This window comes from Delphinus delphis, chromosome 12 (assembly GCF_949987515.2).
Source record: "Delphinus delphis chromosome 12, mDelDel1.2, whole genome shotgun sequence".
Classification (NCBI taxonomy): Eukaryota; Metazoa; Chordata; class Mammalia; order Artiodactyla; family Delphinidae; genus Delphinus; species Delphinus delphis.
The window spans coordinates 51,341,732-51,350,452 of record NC_082694.2 but is presented as its reverse complement, the minus strand read 5'-3'; positions in this window follow the sequence as shown (position 1 = coordinate 51,350,452).

Sequence of the window (8,721 nt, the reverse complement as noted above, 5' to 3'; positions counted from 1 at the left end):
AGCCTGCGTGCCGCAGCTAAGACCCAGTGCAGACAAAATAAATGAATTAAAAAAAGAAAAGATGATAAGGCAGACTTCACTCAAGAGGGACCTTTACAATGGGGTTTTGTAGTAGGGAAGAGAGATAGTGTTCAGCTCAGAGTATAATAAGGAAAAGTGACAATTTATAGCCAAGGAGCAAGACAGCAGGTCAGGTGATAGAAAAATACTAAGAGGTAGGGTAATTCTTTGCTAAACTGACCTAACAGCATTTTTACTGAAGGCAGGCCAGGGTGAAAAGATATCAAAGGTCAGACCAACAGTGAGGGATTTTCAGTAAACTGACTCAGCAGGAATCTTGCTAAAACTGGACAATGCAGAGATGAACACGAAGCCCAAAAATCAGGGCCTAGTTGAGAAGAGAGTTCAGAGGAACCTGACTTCAGGGTTTGGTCAAGCAGAGAATCAGAAGGAAACACTTGTCCTCTACCATCTTACATTAAGTAAATGGGGCCTGAAAATTAAACTGCCTGAAGACTGAGTAGCAAGAGAAAAACAGAGTTTATTTATGCATGCACTCCCATACACCATGGGAGTGTTCAGTGAGTAAAAGGGGTGGTTAGGATTTGAGGCTTATATATTGTTGAAAAACAAAATTCAACTGAATAAATTGAAAGATCTTATTGGCTTTACTCAATGATTCATGAATCGGGCAGCACCCCATCGTGGGGACTCAGAGCACGCTGCCCTCAAATATGCCAAAGTGATTATTTTGAATTACAGTTACTTTAAAAATAGCCTGTACAAGAAGGACACTCTGACTTTCCCCTCTGTCTCCCTGAAAACAGGAAATAAATCTCCCATGTAAAAGGTACCCTCCCTGTACCAGGAGGTAGAGAGACATCCTGATCACCAGAGATAGGGAATTTAGGGCCAAGAAGCCTGCATATGTCTGTTAGCATAATTGATGCTATTTTGGGCCCATAAAACAAAGACAGTTGCTTTTAATTATCCAAATAATTGGTCTGGTCTGCCACCTAAGAGATATCAAATTTTGATTTACCCAACTACATTTTCTTTAATTTTCTTTTTTATATCAGTGAGAAGGTTTCCAAATAAACTGGAAATCGAGCTGTATGTTCTAGAACTCTAGAGTTCAATTTATCATGCCTTCAAAATTTGTGCAAGGCATTCAACAAAAGTCTTCTTTCTGAATGCGCGAGTCAAACCTAGACCACCCTAGGGGCAGAAAAACCCCTCCATTATTGCTTTTATTAGCCCCTGAGTATTAGCCCCCAGTTTTTATTTCATATTGTGTAGAGGCTCAGGTAAACTTATTGGTTTCCTTTAATATTAATTTAATTAATATTGCCTTAGGGGCAGATTTATATGCTCTATCTTATAATACCAGGCAGGGGAAGCACTCCCTAGTGAGACATAATGTCTGTCTCACAATATAATCAAGCAAAAGAGATGTAATCGTCTTACATAAAGCCCATTCAAATACACTAATTTTTTTTAATAAACTTTTATCTCAATTCTATCAACTATGATACCTTTAAGTTTAGCTTCCATTAGGATCCCACCAACAAATCTTGGTCTTACAAAGAGTCCCAGAAACTTTCCTTTTATCCCCCGACCGTTTTATCTATTTTTGTATTAAAGGCTTTGGGGTCCCCAGTGAGGGATAGAACCAAGGGACTCGGGTCCTTTTCTCAATCTTTAACTCGATTAATTAACCTAACTGTAGCCCCAAGCACTTGCTTGTCAGGGATCTCACTGTAATTTTCTTTCAGCCTTTAACTTATTTTTCCAAACTGGGGTAAATAGAGCAGACTCATTTGGGACCCTTTAATGCTGGGGGGAGAGTAGAGGGTCCCTTTGGCCCTACCAACCTTAGGTAGTTTTGTATCAAAATTTTTTTAAATCCTATCAACATCCATTTTATTTATCCCATTTTTCTTTTGAATTTTATTTTATTTTTTTTATACAGCAGGTTCTCATTAGTTATCCATTTTATACATATTAGTGTACATATGTCAATCCCAATCTCGCAGTTCGTCCCACCACCACCTCCACCCCTCCACCACTTTCCCCCCTTGGTGTCCATACGTTTGTTCTCTACATCTGTGTCTCTATTTCTGCCCTGCAAACCGGTTCTTCTGTACCATTTTTTTGTTTTTTAATTCTAGTTTTATTGTATTGTGAGATGTTTGTTTGTTTTGGGCTGTGTTGGGTCTTTGTTGCTGTGCGTGGGCTTTCTCTAGTTGCGGCGAGTGGGGGCTACTCTTCGTTGCGGTGTGTGGGCTTCTCATCGGAGTGGCTTCTCTTGTTGCGGAGCACAGGCTCTGGGCATGCGGGCTTCAGTAGTTGTGGCTCGTGAGTTCTAGAGCCCAGGCTCAGTTGTGGCACACGGGCTTAGTTGCTCCGCGGCATGTGGGATTTTCCCGGACCAAGGCTTGAACCTGTGTCCCCTGCATTGGAGGCGGATTCTTATCCACTGCACCACCAGGGAAGCCCTGCAAGTTTTAAATTAATGAGTGGGTTTCCCAATGGGACTGCTGCACCGTGTGCAGAATCTGTCTCCACCACTCCCATAAGTTTCTGAGCTGCTTAAGAAAGCCATAACCAGCTAAGAGGAGCCTTGTCTCTTTTCTTCACAACAAAGCTCTCATGTGGTAGCTTCACTTTATCCTGACAAATTCTGTGAAGGTGCTGAATTAAGGAAAGACATCAGGTCAGCCTCCTACCTAATCAGCCAGGCCAAGCCTCCTCAGTATCTTTCAGCTGAGCAAAATCATTCCAGTGTTTTACAGCTGGGGGTAACTGCAGTGTCTTTCAACTAAGCAAATAATAGGTAACTCTTCTATTAAAAAAATTTTTTTAAACATTTTTAATTGAAGTATAGTTGATTTACAATCTTGTGTTAATTTCAGCTATACAGCAAAGTGATTCAGATTATATATATATATATATATATATATATTCTTTTTCATTATGGTTTCTCATAGGATACTGAATATAGTTCTCTGTGTTATACAGTAGGACCTTGTTGTTGATCCATTCCATATATAATATATAATAGCTTACAACTGCTAACCCCAAACTCCCATTCCATCCCTCCCCCAATCCCCCCAACTCTGGCAACCACAAGTCTACTGTCTTTGTTTCTGAGTCTGTTTCTGTTCTGTAGGTAGGTTCATTTGTGTCATATTTTAGATTCCACATATAAGTGATATCATATGGTATTTGTCTTTCTCTTTCTGACTTACTTCACTTGGTATGATAATCTCTAGTTGCATCCATGTTGCTGCAAGTGGCATTATTCCATCCTTTTTATGACTGAGTAGTATTCCACTGTATATATGTACCACATCTTCTTTATCCATTCATCTGTTGATGGACATTTAGGTTGTTTCCATGTCTTGGTTATGGTGAATAGTGCTGCTATGAACACAGGGGTACATATATCTTTTCGGATTAGAGTTTTGTCTGGAGTGGGATTGCTGGATCATATGGTAATTCTATTTTTAGTTTTCTGAGGAATCTCCATACTGTTTTCCACAGTGGCTGTACCAACTTACATTCCCAACAACAGTGTAGGAGGATTCCCTTTTTTCCACATCCTCTCCAGCCTTTGTTATTTGTAGACTTTTTAATGATGGCCATTCTGACTGGTGTGAGGTAGTACCTCATTGTAGTTTTGATTTGCATTTCTCTAATAGTTAGTGATGTTGAGCATCTTTTCATGTGCCTAATGGCCATTTGTATTTCTTCTTTGGAGGAATGTCTATTTCGGTCTTCTGCCCAGTTTTCGATTGGGTTGTTTGATTTTTGTTGTTGAGTTGTATGAGCTGTTTGTATATTTTGGAAATGAAGCCTTTGTGGGTTGCCTCGTTTGCAAACATTTTCTCCCATTCTGTAGGTTGTCTTTTAGTTTTGTTTATGGATTCCTTTGCTGTGCAAAAGCTTATAAGTTTGATTAGGTCCCATTTGTTTATTTTTGTTTTCATCTCTATCGCCTTGGGAGACTGACCTAAGAAAACATTGGTACAATTTATGTATAGGTACCTCTTCTTGAACCTAAGTTCAAGAATGACCTACTCCTCACAGTGAGGAGTTTAACAACCTCTGAATAAACTCAGGATCTTCAACCAGGAGTGGGAGATCAGGTATCAGGGGAGATTCACCCAAATTAATCTGGACTCACTGAGGAGGTGAACAGGCACAAGGGGTCCTGCTGGTACCAAGGCTCCAAAGTTGAGGCAAAGGAGAGAAGTCTGCTCTGGGTCCCTGAATTGTTGCCAACACTGTCAACTTGAAAAAAGCATACAACATTAAGGGCTCTGAGTTGAGTTTATCCAGCATCTTACTAAGGACTATAGCCCAGGAGAAAGCCTCTCAGATAGCTCTGAGAAACTGTTCTGAAGAGGTAAGGGTGGAGCCAGGACATATACAAACCTTTTTTTCCTTTTTGGGGGCTGGGAAAAAGCGTAGTCAAGCATAAAAAGATCACTGCTAATCACAAAGAACAGACTCTCAGGTTAATGGTTTTAGTGCTTTCCTATGTATGGGAAGATGCAAGAATCTGGGGTAACTGACATTTTTCCTTAGATATGTATATTAACTATCTAGGGGCTTGTATATCTAAAGCACAGAATGCTTCTTGTTCTCTCCATCCTGGACTCCCTCAGGCACATGGTTGGTGGGCAAAGGCAGTGGCTAATGGCTTCATCCTTGTAGAACTGGAATGGCAGGAAACATCTTTTTCTTTACAGTATTAAGTCTTGGTTTGCTGACGTCAGGGAGGAAGAATTTTTCCTTCTAGGTTCTCTGGCTATCTAAGAACTCAACTGACAGGAGACAGATTAACAGGAGAAAATCAAACAAGTTTAATAACATGTATGCATGGGACAGACCCAGGAAAACTGAGTAACTTACAATGGCTGAAACCACCATGTTCAGCTAATGCCAAAAGAGGATGTTGGGGTAGTGGTTTGGGACTTCAGAGGGGAGGAAGGCAATTCACATGGAGATGGAAAGGCAAGTGTTTGGTAAATAAATGTTTGCTGGGCCCTGCAGAGAAAACAGGACACAGAGTGGACTCTAATCTCTAGGCCCTGCGGATTTTCCCCGACCAAACCTAGCCCATAGTCTTTGCAGATATCTCTGGTGACAGCTCTATTCCAGGGACAGGCCCTCTATCTAAAAAATTTTTAGGCAGTTAGGGGGAAGGTCAAATTTTCTTCCTGAGTCTTTTGGACCTTGATTGTTTTCAGCTTGAAATAATTCACATGCCAAAGAGACATTTGGGGGTGGTAAGTTTTGTCCCCTACACTGATGTGGGGCTTAGCACAAGTGACTCCATTTTTTTTTTTTTTTTTTTTGGCCACACCTCATGGCTTGTGGGATCCTAGTTCCCCAACCAGGGATTGAACACGGACCTTCGGCAGTGAAAGCGATGAGTCCCAACCACTGAAGTACCAGGGAATTCCTGTGACTCCATTTTGAGCTGGTTGTTTCTTTTTTAACAATATCTAACTTCGTAGGTGAAGGGAAGAAAAGTATACCACCCTAAAATGTATCTCTCTGGCATATTGATTATTTTAGGCTGATTATTTATAAGAAACAGCAGACAGAGGAAAAGCTCTGAAAACTGAGTAGAAGTTATCCTTTTGTAAGAAACATTTACATTTATAAGGGAAATCTGTATTTGTGATGGTGTCTCCCTCCCTCTACCATGAAGAGGAGGATGACCAAACCTCTAGAAACTGTTAACAATGAAGAAGGCATATACTTAAACCTGCATAACAACCTTACCCTGTTTACTGTGCTTTGCCTGATAACCTTCCATAATTGATCTCCCTGCCCGCCACCATCTTCTTTTGTATTTAGCCGAAGATGTATTTAAGGTGATGGCTTTGTCCCTTTCAGAGACTTAGTTTAAACGAAGTATACATGTTATTAAAGGAAGTATACAGGATATATAGTATAAAGTATACTTTATATAAAGTATATAGTATATATACTTTATACTTTATATATAAAGATATAAAGTATAAAGGAAGTATACATGTTATTAAACTTTTGTTTTTCTCTTCTTAATCTGTTTTATATCAATTTAGTTACTAGACCAGCCAAAGAACGTAGAAGAGTAGAAGGGAAACCCACCCCTACATAGGGAAAAGGCAGGGATAGGAAAGGCTCCTATGAGAAAACCAGATTTCTTTTGGAAAGACAAATGGGTTTTTAGGAGAGCAAAAGAGAGATAAGAAAGTCTGTGATAATGTTTGTTTATGTAGATACTCCTGGTCTGTCTTCAGGGCCATAAAATTTCCCAGGAGAGGGGATTTATGGTACATTTCCTCTTGGTTTTTCTCCTGGGAGCAGACTCACCCCAAAGAGGGAATTTATGGTAGTCCTCGTTTCTCAGAAGTTCCTGCTTTTAGTAGATGAGAGACACTCTGAGATGGCTTTTGTCTGCATTTATTGAATCTCAAATGTCTTCTGCTTAAAATAATCTTTATACCACGTTTCGGGGTCTGGGTGGGTCCCAACAGGGCTTAGCCAGTTCAATCATTGTTTGGCTCACCATGAAATGGCAAATGACAACCTGAGATGTGTCACAGGACCAAATACAGGCCACAGCTGTTGGGGCCAAGACCGTGTATCTCAGATTGGGACTTGAACCCAGGTGGCCGGGACTCAAACCCAGCCAAAACCCAGTCTTCCAACTGAGATCACACACCTGATTTTAGGACTTAATGAAGCTCAGGTTCTTAATGTCTCATCAAAGAAAGAATTCAGTGAGAGACCAAGTGATAGGTAAGAAGTGGATTTATTTAGAGAGAAACACACTCCACAGACTGAGTGTAGGGCCATCTCAGAAGGTGAGAAAGGCACCAGGGTCTGGGGTTGTCAGTTTTTATAGTGGTGGGTAATTTCATAGGCTAATGAGAGGGAGGGGTGTTCCAGCTATTTCGAAAGAAGGGGCGGGGATCTCCAGGAATTGGGCTACTACCTGCTTTCTGACCCTTACTCGCCTTAGAATTGTCATGGAGCCTGTGGGTGTGTCATTTAGCTTGCTGATGTGATACAATTAGTGTATACTGAGGCTCTAAGTTCTAGTGGAAGTCGACTTGTCCACCATTTTGGACCTATTTGGTTCTAATCCGTTTATGTCATGACCTCGGGCTATGTAATCCTTTCAAAGGTTGTGCCCTGCCCCCTTCCCTCCTGTTTCAGGGCCACAGCTCTCAAATCACAGCTTTATATCTGGGAACTTAAGAGGCCATTCTTTGAAACTAAAGCTACCTGATTAGGGGATGGTGTGTTCAGAGGAGGGACTTGGCTGGGCAGGTACTTCAACTGAGCTGGCAAAGGCTTTTTGTGTTACCGAACTCAGGTCCACCTGCTCACCACCTGAAAATCAACACTCAAGAGGCAAGTATTGGTAGAAACTGAAAGTGTTGCTTTTAATCACAAAGCTGACATTCTGGAGAAAAGGTGGACTTGCATCCCAAATCCAGCTCCAAAGATTCTGCTCAGCCCTGAAAGTTTTTAAAGGGAAAAGGGGAAGTAATCTCAGTTAATCAGGGAAATAGGGGCTCAGACTCATTTCCGTCTTCCACTGCAAGCAGGCTTGTCGACTCCTAGTCATCTTTCTTTAGATGCTATCTCGTTTACACAGTTTGTGAGATTACTGAAGGGGAACTTAAGGAAGAGATCTGGTCATTGGTTAATTACTTATTCCTCATTTCTATTTCTTCGATCTATGGAAAGAACCAACAGTTTAGGCAAGGTATTGTGTGATCAAAAGATTTGAAAGGTGTGCTTGGGCCAGAGGTGAGTAGAGCATGGGGATGCCTGGTTTAAGGTTAGTTATAATACAGCTCTGCTAAAGTGACAGGACAAAAGAGGTCTCCTGTAAAGAGCTCTCTCCTGCCAAGAGCTGCTTACAAATCCCCACTTGTCAGAACATCATTCCACTTCTATGGGATTAGGGGTGAAGATCCATCTTCCATAATTTCTTCATGCTGACGTAGGGTACTGTATTCTCAGGATGGAAGATGTCAACTTGGGACGGTAGCGTCTCTTTGCTGACAATTTCAGTTGCCCGCTTACATATACGGGCAGAGCAAGCTATAATTATTTTGATGTCCACCACAAAGATATAGATTATTATGAGCAATAGTGTTAATTCCATTCTCTTAAGGCCAGTTCTTGGAATTGTGTGTGCCATAGATCCAGTACTGCTCCAGACGGAGCAGCTTATGTCATGGCTATAGTCTGGTCATCATGCAGTTAGCTTTTCCCTCTGGTGGCAGTTACAGTATTTGTAAAACAACTCAGGAATGTGCATCAGACACTGAACGATGCTGTGACTTTAATGTCCTGATCATTAGCTGCTTGAGCCTGCTCCTTGGTGACTCAGGGAGGCCTGGGAGACTTCAGCTTCTCTACGAACAAGAGGCAGGGGACACGGAGGGGCTTTGTACGTGGCGGGGCAGGGGGCACAGGGCTCTGCTCAGCTCCGTTTGTGTTGGGATTAGCGAAGGAAAAGTGAGCAAGAGCTTTGCAGGGGGCAGAGACAGCATGTGAAAAGGAAGGGACTTATAGGGCACAGATTACATTCTTGGTAACTGTCTTCATCTCATTCCATTCTCCCAATACCCCTGTGAGGTAGATATTAGTCCACCCCATTTATCCGATTGGGAGATCAAGGCTCCAGTGCAAATAATT